The 13,294-nt window shown below is 38.8% G+C and overlaps 1 protein-coding gene and 1 pseudogene across 1 annotated transcript in view; one reads left to right on the forward strand and one right to left on the reverse strand.

The window, feature by feature from the left end:
- Positions 1-13,294, forward strand: part of DYNC1LI1 (dynein cytoplasmic 1 light intermediate chain 1) — a 58,823-nt gene that overhangs the window by 14,616 nt on the left and 30,913 nt on the right. The window lies entirely within an intron of this gene.
- Positions 5,811-6,147, reverse strand: LOC143657766 (large ribosomal subunit protein eL30 pseudogene; annotated as a pseudogene).

A 13,294-nucleotide genomic window follows, 5' to 3' on the forward strand; every position in this document is an offset into this window, starting at 1 on the left:
TATAGTTCATGGATTTTTAAAAAAATTATTCTTTTACCATATATACAATCTTACATTTCTCCTTTTAATTATATTCAGATACATGTTTCAGTGCTGTTAATTGTGTTTACAATGTCATGCTACCATCACTACTATCCATTACCAAAATATTTCCATTATTCAAAATAGGAACCCTATACATTTTAAGCATCAATTTCTCATTCCCCATCCCCACCCCATCCCCTGGTAACCTATATTCTAGATATTTACACTGTGTGTTTGATTATTCTAATTGTTTCAAATCGGTGAGATCATACAATATTTGTCCTTTTGTTTCTGGCTTGTATCACTTAATATGATGTCTTCAAGGTTCATCATGTCGTCTTATGTATCAGGGCTTTATTCCTTTTCACAGCTAAAAAATATTCCATCGTTATATATATACCATGTTTTATTTATCCATTCATCAGTTGATGGGCACTTAGGTACTTCCATCTTTTGGCAATTGAAAATAATGCCTCTGTGAACATCAACATGAAAATATTTGAGACCCTGCTTTCAAATTTTGGGGGTATATACCTACTAATGGGATTGCCAGGTTATATAGTAGTTCTGTTCTTAACTTTCTGAGGAAATGCCACCAGAATGGCTGCACCATCTTACATTGCCACCAGCAATTAATGAGTATTCTTATTTTCCACATCCTCCCCAGCATGTTTCTGTTTTTTTAATAGTAGCTATTCTAATGGGTTGAAAGAGTTTCTCATATTTTTTAAAGCAATTGTATTGATATATATATTATATATTCACATAGCATATAATTATCCAAAGGGTACAATCATTGGTTCACAGTTTCATTGTAAAGCTGTTCATTCACCATCGTAATCAATTTTTGAACATTTCATTACTCAAAAAAAAAAAAAACAAGAATTAAAAACAAAAGTAAAAAAACACTCAAGATATCCAACACCTTTCATCTCCCGCATTATTTATTTATCATTTGTCTTTATTTCCTACCCATCTTTCCATACACTGGACAAAGGGAGTTCTATCCACAAGGCCTTCACAACCACACAGTCACACCCCGCATTAGTTAGCGTTCTCTAGAGAAACAGAATCAACAGGAAATATTCATAAGTATAAAATTTATAGAAGTGTCTCATGTAACCATGGGAACGTAGAGTCCAAAATTGTAGGGCAGGCTGTGAAGCTGACGATTCCGATGGAGGGTCTCGACGAACTCCACAGGAGAGGCTTGCCAGCCGAAGCAGGAAGAGAGCCTGCCCCTTTTGAATCCTCCTTAAAAGGTTCCAGTGATTAGATTAAGCATCACTTATTAAAGAAGACACTTCCATTACAAATGGAGTCAGCTGTGGATGTAGCTGACATGATCATGATTTAATTCTATGAAATGTCCTCATAGCAGAGGACAGGCCAGCACTTGCCAACCAGACAAACAGGTACCACCACCTGGCCAAGTTGACACATGAACCTGACCATGACAGTACACCCCTTGTCCACTTGGCAGCTATATTCATCACCTTAAACCATACCTAATTTCTAAATAGAAAAAATAAAAGGCACATTTTTTATTCTCACCCAGCAATACTCAGCTGTTGTGCATATAATCAGAAACACATTAAATCTCTCCAGAATAGGGTGCAAGACCATGGGTAATATTCATTCTTAAATTTGATATCTTACAACTTAAATAGTATAATATGAACAAAACTGCGTTACACTTCTTGTTTCTATAACTGATTATGTGGTCGTAGTTCATATTTATCACTACCTTCTTCCACTACCTGGTCCATGTTCCCTTTACCCTCAGCAAGCACTTCAGCTGACTGTGGTTCTTTGCCTGGTGGGGTGACCCAAACCTTCATTCCTGAAGTTTCAGAGCCATTGGTAGCCCTGCCTGGATTGGATTGTTGCAGTTTTCCATTGATTTTAATCACAGTACATAGTAATACTAAAAGATGCCAGAGGGGATCTCCTATATTCCCAGAAAACTCTTCTTTACCTCCATTCTGTAGTTGCAGTTGTATTTCCCCCTGATAGTCAGGGTCAGTCATCCCAACCAGTAATATAATTCCCTTCTTGGCTTGTTGATCCAGGGGCATGAGTAGCAAAGTGACCAGGTGGCAATCTTGGATTCCAGTTCAATGGAATCATTGTTGTTCCTCCTGGTGGAAGCACTCCCCCTTTTCAAACTAAAACCTGTAGAGAAGCTGAGCTCAGGGTCACAGGGACAGGAAGCAGAAATTTTCCTAGTGAATCACTAGGGGTAATAGTGAGTGGTGACACCTCCATTTCCACCCGTTTGGTTCCTGGACCCAACACTCAGTTTGATTCCATTGGTCAGTATATTTGTCTTTATGCCAGTATCATGCTGTTTTGTCCTCTGTAGCTTTGTAATATGCTTTAAAGTCAGGTAGTGTGAGATTTCCCACTTCATTCCTCTTTCTCAAGATATTTTTAGCTATGGGGCACCTGGCCCTCCCAAATAAATTTAGTTATTGGTTTTTCTTTTTCTGCAAAGTAAGTTGTTAGGATTTTAATTTTTAAATAAAAAATTAAATGTGTTCAGAAATAGAACCGCTCATCCATGGACAACTGATCTTTAAAGGTCTTTTTTTTAACATGGGCAGACACCAGGAATCGAACCCGGGTCCTCTGGCATGGCAGGCAAGCGTTCTTGCCTGCTGAGCCACTGTGGCCCGACAACTGATCTTTGACAAAGCAGTGAAGTCACCTCAACTGGACAGTGGAGTCTCTTCAATAGATGTTAGCTGGAGAATTGGATATCTATAGCCAAAAGAATGAAAGAGGACCCATATCTCATACCTTATATAAAAATTAACTCAAAATGGATCAAAAGCCTAAATATTAGTGCTAAGACCATAAAACATTTAGAAGAAAAAGGGAAATATCTTATAGATCTTGTGATAGGAGATGGCTTCCTAGACCTTACACCTAAAGTTACAAGGAATGAAAAAAGAAATCGATAAATGGGATCTCCTCAAAATTAAGCACTTACGTGCATCAAAGGACTTTGTCGGTAAAGTAAAAAGGCAGCCTACAAAATGGGAGACAATATTTGGAAACCACGTGTCAGGTATTGCATTGAATCTATAAATCAATTTCGGCAGAATTGACATCCTAACTATATTTAGTCTTCCAGTCCTTCCATTTATTTAGGTCTTCTTTGATTTCCCCTTTTAGCAGTTTCTTGTAGTTTTCTATATATAGGTCTTTTGTGGCCTTGGTCATATTTATTACTAAATATTTGACTCTTTTTGTTGCTATTGTAAATGGAATTTTTTTTCCTTGATTTCCTCCTCACATTGCTCATTACTATTGTATAGAAACACTACTGATTTTGGGGTGTTGATCTTGTACCCTGCCACTTTGCTGTACTCATTTGTTCTAGTAGCTTTGCTGTAGATTTTTTCAGGATTTTTGACATATAGTTTCATGTCATCTGCAAGTTGAAAGTTTTACTTTTTCTTTTGCAGTTTGGATGCTTTTTATTTCTTTGTCTTGCCTCATTGCTGTAGCTAGAACTTCAAGCACAATGTTGAATAACAGTGGTTACAGTAGGCATCCTTGCCTTGTTCCTGATCTTAGAGGGAATGCTTGCAGTCTTCTCGAGTTTGATGTTAACTTTGGGTTTTGCATATATTCCCTCTAACATATGGAGGAAATTTCCTTCTACTCCTATCCTTTGAAGTGTTTTCATCAAGAATCGATGTTGAATTTTGTCAAATGTCTTTTCAGCATCAATCAAAACGATCATGCAATTTTTCCATTTTGATTTATTGATGTGGTGTATTAATTGATTTTCTTTTGTTGGACCAGCCTTGCATGCCTAGAATTAATCCCACTTGATTATGGTGTATAATTCTTTTAATGTGCTGCTGGATTCAATTTGTAAGTTTTTTGTTGAGGATTTTTGCATCTGTGGTAATTAAAGAGATTGGTCTATAATTTTCTTTTCTTGTATCTTTGTCTCGCTTTGGTATTAGGATGATGTTGACTTTATAGAAAGAGTTAGGTAGCATTCACTCTTCAGTTTTATTGAAGAGCTTGAACAGGGTTGGTACTAATTTATTGAATGCTTGGTAGAATTCACATGTAAAGCCATCTGGTCTTGGACTTTTCTTTTTGGGGAGCTTCTTGATAACTGAGTCAGTCTCCTTACTTGTGATTGGTCTTTTTAGGTTTTCTTTTCTTGAGTCAGTGCTCATTGTTCATACCTTTCTAGGAAGTTGTCCATTTTGTCTACATTGTCTGGTTAATTAGTGTATAGTTGCTCATAGTATCCTCTCATTATCTCATTTATTTCTGTGGGGTCAGTAGTTATGTTCCCCCCCCCCCCCACATTTCTGATTTTATTCATTTGCGTCCTCTCTCTTTTTTTTTTTTCAGCCTAGGTAAGGGACCATTGGTTTTATTGATTTTCTTGAAGAACCATCTTGGTGTGTTGATTCTCAGTATTGTTTTCATGTTCTCAATTTCATATATTTCTGTTCTAATCTTATTTCTTTCCTTCTGATTGCTTTGGGATTAGTTTGCTGTTCTTTCTCTAGTTCCTCCAGGTGAGCAGTTAATTCTCAATTTATGCTCTTTCTAATTTTTTTAATACGGGCATTTGGAATAATAAATTTCCCTCTCAACACCACCTTTGCTGCATACCATAAATTTTGATGTTTGTATTTTCATTTGCCTCAAGATATTTACTGATTTCTCTTTAATTTCTTCCTTGACCAATTGGTTGTTTAAGAGTGTTGTTTAGCCTTCATATATTTGTGAATTTTCAGACCTTCTGCGTGTTATTGATTTCCAACTTCATTCCATTATGAGCCGAGAAAGAGTTTTGTATAGTTTTAGTCTTTTTAAATTTATTGAGACTTGCTTTGTGACCCAACACGTAGTCTGTCCTGGAGAATGATCCATGAGTATTTGAGAAAAGTGTGTATCCTGCTGTTGTGGGGTATAATGTTCTATATCTGTCAGTTAGGTCTAGCTCATTTATTGTACTATTCAAAATCTATTTCCTTATTGACCCTCTGTCTAGATGTCCATTGATGAGAATGATGTATTGAAGTCTCCAACTATTAATGTAAAGGTGTCTGCTTCTACCTTCAGGGTTGTCAGTGTATGTTTCATGTATTTGGGGGCATTCTGGCTTTGTGCATGAATATTTATGATTGTTATGTCTTCTTGATGAATTCTTCCTTTTATTAGTACATACTGTCCTTCTTTATCTCTTTTAATTGTTCTACATTTGAAGTCTAATTTGTCAGATATTAGTATAGCTTTCCCCCACTCTTTTCTGGTTGTTGTTTGCGTGAAATATATTTTTCCAACCTGTCACTTTCAACCTGCTTTTGTCCTTGGGTCTAAAGTGAGTCTCTTGTAGACAGCATATAGATCCTATTAAAAATAGGTCCTATTTTTAATCCACTTTGCCAGTCTGTGTTTTTTGATTGGGAAGTTTAACCCATTAACATTTCATTCATGTTATTACTGTAAAGGCAGTACTTTCTTCTACCATTTTGTTTTTTTGGATTTTATATGTCCTATCTTTTCTCTTCTTACTCTTGATAGACTTCATTTCTACACTGTTCTCCAGAGCTTACTGTCCTGTCTTTTCCTATCTACCTGTAATGCTTCCTTTAGTATTTCTGGTAGAGCAGGTTTCTTATTCACAAACTTTCTCAGGGACTGTCTGAAAATATTTTTGACTTTTCCTCTTTTTTTTTTTTTTTTTGCTTTTAAAACAAGTTCTGACTGGTTTTCATTAAAGAAAAACTTTACATGATTTTTCACCAGTCTGGCATGCTTCTAATGATATCAGAATCACCTGGATCAATGATAGCCAGTGTGTATACTGTGTAGTATTTTCCGCATGTTGTGCCCAATTCAGTGTTATTGCCACTGTAGTGATGGGCACCAGTTTTCACCAACACGGCATAGTACTCTATCTTGGATTCCCTCAGAACTGGGCAGTTGTTGGCGAGGATGACTAGTTTTGCTTTGCCTTGTCTGATCATCTTCAGAGTTTTCTTGTATCCCAGCACATACTTTCCACTTTTCATTAATGAGTTGGAGTCTAGAATTGATTGACACCAACAACTTTTTAATCTTCTTTGTGGTCATCATCTCCCTGCCTTCGGTGGGACGGCCCCTAACCAAGAGCTGCCTTCAAGATGGCCAAGGAGTAAGAAAGGAAGGAGTTTCCTTCTCCCTCATTTTTGAAGGACAGTTTTGCTAGGTATAGAATTCTTGGTTGTCAGTTCTCTTTCAATATTTTACATATGTCGTACCACTGCCTTCTCACCTCCATGGCTTTGCTGAGAAATGTGCACATATTCTTTTGAGCTTCCCGTGTATGTGATGGGTCACTTTTCTCTTACTGCTTTCATAATTCTCTCTGTCTTTGACATTTGATAATTTGATTAGTAAGTGTCTTAGAGTAGATACTTACTATACAGATCTATTCTTTTTTGAGGTATGCTGCGCTTCTTTGATCTATAATTTTGTGTCTTTCATAGGAGATGGAAAACTTTCAGTGATTATTTCCTCAGTTACTCTTTCTGCCCCTTTTCCCCTCTCTTCTCCTGCGGCACCCTTAGCACATTTATTTATGTGCTTCATGTTGTCATTCAGTTCCCTGAGACCCTGCTCATATATTTCCATTCTTTTCTCTATCTTCTTTGCATGTAGGATTTCATATTTCTTGTCTTCTAGTTCACTGGTTCTTTCTTCTGCCTCTTTGTATCTTTTCTTGTAAGTCTCCATTGTGTTTTTCACCTCTTCTAGTGTGTCTTTCATTCCTATAAGTTCTGCCATTTCTTTTTTCGAGCTTTTGAGTTCTTCTTAATGGTTGTCCAATGTCTTCTTTATATCCTTCATTTGTCTTGCCATATCATTCCTTAACTCATTGATTTGATTTTTTAATTGATTTAGCATGTTTTTTCTTTTTTGTTTATTTATTTTTTTATTTAACATGTTTTTTTTTTTTTTTTTTTAAAGAAAAGACAGAGAGAAGGAAGGAAGGATAGAAGGAAGGAAGGAAGGAAGAAAGGGAAACATCCTTTTTTAAACATTTTCTTGTTTTATTGTATTTTGTTTCTCCGTTTTTGTTACATGGGCTGGGGCCGGGAATCGAACCGAGGTCCTCCGGCATAGCAGGCAAGCACCTTGCCCGCTGAGCCACCGCGGCCCGCCCTTTAACATGTTTTTTGAATTTTAATTTGTTGTTTAAACTCCTGTATCTCATTTGAAGTATTAGTTTGTGAAACATCCACATGGGTTCCAGGCCAAGATGGCAGCTTAGCAAAGCACGTGTTTTAGTTCATCCTCCAGAACAACTATTAAATAACCAAAAACTGTACAGAACGGCTCCTGGGGCCACGTCAGTGACTGGACACACAGCGTATACCGGTCTGGACCAGTTGGACCGGCTGCGAGCCTCCCCAGAACCGTGAGATCCCCAAGCTGTGGTGGCCGGCACCCCTCCCCCACAGGCTGCTTCCCAGAGGGAAAGGAAAGAGACTTTAATAGCAGCAGGGGCTGAGCCCAACCAAACACCAATTGTGGCATCAATTAACAAATTCTGACTACTAAAAATAGGCCCCCAGCTCAGGTGAACCTGGTCAAAACAGAGGTCGCTCATTTTGCCCCAGTGCCAAGGGGGCAGGGCTGATGGAAAAAGAAAAAAAAAAAAGGAAACAGGTTTTTGTGGCTGTGTTTCTACAAAGGTTTGACTGCCTTTAGATTCAGAGGCAGGACTTCTCAGGCTGCAACTGCCCCAGGCATAGGCATAAAGAAGCTCATTTGAGGGCTTGTCTGGAACCTGTGCCTTCCCCAGGGGAGGGGTGAAGCCCAACTCAGGTGGAATCCCTCCCTTAAGGAACTCAGACACCAGGGCTTGGTAATTTGAAGCCATTAAAACCAGTCTACAACCTCTCCTCTGTCTCCACCATGCTCCCAGCAGGGAGAGTCTGCCAAAGTTAAAGGTGCCACATCATCTTATGCTGATGGGACCCTCAGGCAGACAAGCATCACATACCGGGCAGGATAAGAAAAACAGAGTCCAGAGACTTCACAGGAAAGTCTTTCAAACTGCTGGGTCTCACCCTCAGGGAAAACTGATGCAGGTGACTCTTTCCTCCTGATAGGAGGCCAGTTTGGCCTGGGAAAATCTGGCTGGGGTCTATAATACCTAAGTAGACCCTCCTAAGGGTGGGGGGGAAAAGGCATCATACAGGCAGGGCAAGAAACAAGAAAACAAGAACTGAAAAATTCTCCTCTGTTAACCAAAACATGAGTTAGAGATCCAGAATAAGCTGAACTGAATGTCAAAGAACAGATAGACAACAAATTCATCCAGCGAGAAAACCCTAGGTAAAGGAAGTGAAAGCAATCTCCAGAATAAACTAGTTAAGGTAATTAAATGTCTAGACGCCAGCAAAAAAATCACAAATCACACCAGGAAATTTGAAGATATGGCCTAATCAAAGGAACAAACGAACAGTTCAAATGAGATACAGGAGCTGAAAAAATTAATTCAGAATATATGAACAGACATGGAGCACCTCATCAAAAACCAAATCAATGAATTGAGGGAGGATATAAAGAAGGCAAGGAGTGAACAAAAAGAAGAAGTGGAAAGTCTGAAAAAACAAATCACAGAGCTTATGGACATGAAAGGCACAGTAGAAGAGATGAAAAAAACAGTGGAAACATACAGTGGTAGATTTCAAGAGGCAGAAGATAGGATTAGTGAACTGGAGGATGGAACATCTGAAATCCGACAAGCAAAAGAAAATATAGGGAAAAACGTGGAAAAATATGAGCAGGGACTCAGGGAATTGAATGACAATATAAAGTGCACAAATATATGTGTTGTGGGTGTCCCAGAAGGAGAAGAGAAGGGAAAAGAAGGAGAGAGATGAATGGAGGAAATTATCAGTGAAAATTTCCCAACTCTTATGAAAGACTTAAAATTACAGATCCAAGAAATACAGCATACCCCAAAGAGAATAGATTCAAATAGACGTACTCCAAGACACTTACTGATTAGAATGTCAGAGGTCAAAGAGAAAGAGAGAATCTTCAAAGCAGCAAGAGAAAAACAAACCATCACATACAAGGGAAACCCAATAAGACTATGTGTAGATTTCTCAGCAGAAACCATGGAGGCAAGAAGACAGTGGGATGATATATTTAAATTACTAAAAGAGAAAAACTGCCAACCAAGAATTCTATATTCAGCAAAATTGTCCTTCAAAAATGAGAAATTAAAACATTCTCAGATGAAAAATCATTGAGAGAATTTGTGACCAAGAGACCAGCTCTGCAAGAAATACTAAAGGGAGCACTAGAGACAGATGCAAAAAGACAGAAGAGAGAGGTGTGGAGAAGAGTGTAGAAAGGAAGACTATGAGTAAAGGTAAAAAGAAGGAAAATTGGATATGGCATATAAAATCCAAAAAGCAAAATGGTAGAAGAAAGTAGTACCCATACAGTAATAACACTAAATGTTAATGGATTAAACTCCCCAATCAAAAGACATAGACTAGCAGAATGGATTAATAAACAGGACCCATCTATATGCTGTCTACAGGAAACACATCTTAGACCCAAGGATAAATATAAGTTGAAAGTGAACGGTTGGGAAAAGATATTTCATGCAAATAACAATCAGAAAAGAGTAGGAGTAGCTATACTAATATCCAACAAATTAGATTTCGAATGAAGTGTTAGTTTGTTCCTTTGACTGGGCCATATGTTTGTTTTTCCTAGTGTGATTTGTAATTTGTTGTTGGTGTGTCAGCATCTGATTTTCTTGATTAGTTTATTCTGGAGGTTGTTTTCACAACCAACTAAGAGATTTTCTTGTTGGTTGGTGTTTTGGTTTGCTGAATCTGCTGGAATGCAATATACCAGAAATGGAACATCTCTTAAAAAGGGAATTTACCAAGTTACAAGTTTATAGTCCTCAGGCCATAAAAATGTCCAAACTAAGGCATCCAGAGAACCTTGACTCAAGAAAGGCCAAGGGGAACACCTCCATCAGGTGGAAAAGCACATGGCTGACATCTGCTGGAATCTTTGGCTTCTAGTTTCAAATAGCTTCCCTAAGTTCAATCCCTGAGCTTCTGCATCACCAAACATCTGGGTCTTGTGTTGGTTGTCACTTCTGTTTTCCAAGTGTCTGCCTCTCATGTTGGCTTTGTGCTTTCTCCAAAATGCTTCTGCTTTTAAAGGACTCCAGTAAACTAATTGAGGCCCACTTTGAATGGGCAGATTTACATCTCTGTCTAATCAAAAGGCCACACCCACAGTTGGGTGTGTTACATCTCCACAGAAACACTTCAGTCAAAAGGGCCCCACCCTATAATATTGAATCAAGATTAGAAGAACAAGGCTTTTCTGGGGTACATGGCAATTTCAAACCAACACAGTTGGCTTTGTTCTCTGTTCTTTGGCATACAGTTCAACTTATTCTCAGCCTCTAGCGTAGCTTTTATTTAACTGATTAGAATTTTTCAGCTCTTGTTTTTCTTGTTCTTGCCTTGCCTGAATGGAACCCTTTTTATTTTATTTTATTTTATATATTTTTGAGGAGAGTATTCCCAGATATGATAGACTCCAATCAGGTTTTCCCAGATAAGATAGGCCCAGGTTTCAGGAGGAGGGGTGTAATCAATATTGCTTCCCTGAGAAGAAGACCCAGCAGTTTGTCAGAGATTCCTGTGAAATTAGACTGCTTTTCCTGTCGTTTCCAACAGGTGATGCTTGTCAGCCTGCAGCTCCCCACCAGCATAAAATGGTGTGGTGCCTTTAATTCTAAGCAGACCCTGTAACTGTCAGGGGCATGGTTTAGACAGAGGTTAGGGTAGAAGGTGGGCTTAGGGCTTAGCCCCTGGGTTCTGAATTCTTTAATTTCAGACTGCCATTTGAGCTGGGCCCCATCACCCAGTTTTCTTGGGAAAGATAAGCCTGTTAGGGAAGGAGATCCTTCATGTGATTAATTACTTTTTTTCCCAGCTTCTTTAAGGTACTAGAGGCTAAATGAAATATCAGTATAATGATTCATCACTTATACTCATTTGTTAAACCCAGCCTTCTCTGTGTAACTCCACTATCACCTTTGATCTTTCTCCCATTCTTTAGGGGTATTTGAGCTATGTCAATTCTAACTTTTTCATATTGGAAGGGGCTGTTGATAATATGGATAGGGGGATGAAACTAGTTGATGTTCTGAAAAGGCTGGCCCCTCTGCATTTGAAGACTTATCAGGTCTAGGGACCCATCTGGAGGTTGTAGGTTTCTGGAAAGTAATCCTAGTGCATGAAACATTTGTAGAATCTCATATAAAGCCCTAGGTATTCTTTAGGATTGGCGGGAATGGTTTTGGTTGGGGGCTGGCAAGTTATGATAGGCAGCAGTGTCTAACTGAAGTATGCTTAAGAGTGATCTCCAATGTAGCCTGTCGTCTCTATTTGAACTCTCTCAGCCACTGATACCTTGTTTGTTACAGCTTTTTTTCCCCTTTTGGTTAGGATGGCAGTGTCGATCCCTTGGTGCCAGGGCCAGGTTCGTCCCTGGGGGTTATCTCCCACACCACCAGGGAGACTTTCATCCCTGGATGTCATGTGCCACATAGGAGGGAGGGCAGTGGTTTCATTTGCAGAGTTGGGCTTAGAGAGAGAAAGGCCACATCTGAGCAACAAAAGAGGCCCCCCTGGAGGTGACTCTTAAGCATACCTATAGGTAGGCTAAGCTTCTCTGCTACATGTATCACATGAGCAAGCTCAAGATCAAGGGCTTGGCCTATCTCGGGCCTGTTTTAACTCTGCCCTTGCCTGGGTCAATGCTGACGTTTGAAAATGCCTTAAGCTTTCTCTAATGAGCTTCTTAGAATAGTTTTAAAAAAGAAATCCCTTTTCAGAGCCAGTCCCCAGCTCCCAAGTTTTACCTGTTAAGAGCTGGAGTTGGTAGTTGGCCCTGTGTGCCCCTTTCTTAGGGTACACCCCTTTTTCAGTATTCTGAGTTTGGCCGACTCAAAAATCTGTTCTTTTGTTTTTGTTTTTGTTGTTAGCTCCTCTTCTCAGCAAGGAGAGACCTCAGCTATCCTTTCCTGCTTGCTCTCAGTTTATCTATGCTTGGAGCTTTTATTCAGCAGTTCAAATTTGTTAATTAAAGAGCAGTGGAGCTTGACTGAGCTGTCCTCCCTTGCTCCTAGCAGAGACTGCTTCTTTTTTTCCCACAGGGAAGTGTCTCTGACCAAACTTACCATGCCAGTGGGTGAGGGTGCCAGCCTCTGGAGTTTGGAGGCTTTACTTACAGTTCTGTGTTGTGATCACAGCCCTTCTACCCATTTCAGACTGGTGTACAATGGGTGTCCAGTCACAGATGTCTCCCAAACAGTTGTTCCAGACAGTCCCTGCTATTTATTAGCTGCTCTAGAAGACTGACTAAATTCGACACCTCCCTATGCTGCCATCTTGCCCCATCTCCCTTGTTGTGGTTTTGATTTGCATTTCCCTGATGACTAATGATGTTGAACATCTTTTCATGTGCTTTCCGGCCATTTGTATATCTTCTTTGAAGAGATGTCTGTTCAGGTCTTTTATCTATTTTTAATTAGGTTGTTTAGTTGAAAGATTATATAAGAATTTTATATTATACAAGATTATAGAAAGAATATTCTGGATATTGATTCATTATTGAATCTATGGTTTCCGAATATTTTCTTCCATCATTTATGTTGTCCTTTTACTTTCATGATCAAGTCCTTTAAAGAACAAAAGTTTTAAATTTTGATGAGGTCCCATTCATATAGTTGTTCTTCTGTTGCTTGTGCTTTGGGTGTGAAGTCTAAGAAACCAAAGTCTAAGATGCTTCCCTAAATTTTCTTCAAGGAGTTTTACAGGTCTAGCTCTTATATTAAGGTCTTTGATCCATTTTATGTTGATTTTTTTTTTTTTTTTTTGGATATAGTGTGAGGTAGGGAGCCTCCTTTTGTTGTTGGTTTTTTTTTTTTTTTTGCAAGTGGAGATTCAGTTTTCCAGCACCATTTGTTGAAGAGGCTATTCTTTCACTCTTGAGTGGCTTTTGACACTGTTTCAAAAATTAGTTGTCCATTAATGTGAGGATTCATTTCTGAGCTCTCAGTTCTATTCCATTAGTCTATGTGCTTGTCCTATGTGCCAGTACTGTGTTATTTTGCTTACTGTGACTTTGTAATAAGCCTTAAGATTGGGAACTGCTTCTTTTTCCATATGGTTTATCTGTT

This window comes from Tamandua tetradactyla, chromosome 15, assembly GCF_023851605.1.
Source record: "Tamandua tetradactyla isolate mTamTet1 chromosome 15, mTamTet1.pri, whole genome shotgun sequence".
NCBI classification, from domain to species: domain Eukaryota; kingdom Metazoa; phylum Chordata; class Mammalia; order Pilosa; family Myrmecophagidae; genus Tamandua; species Tamandua tetradactyla.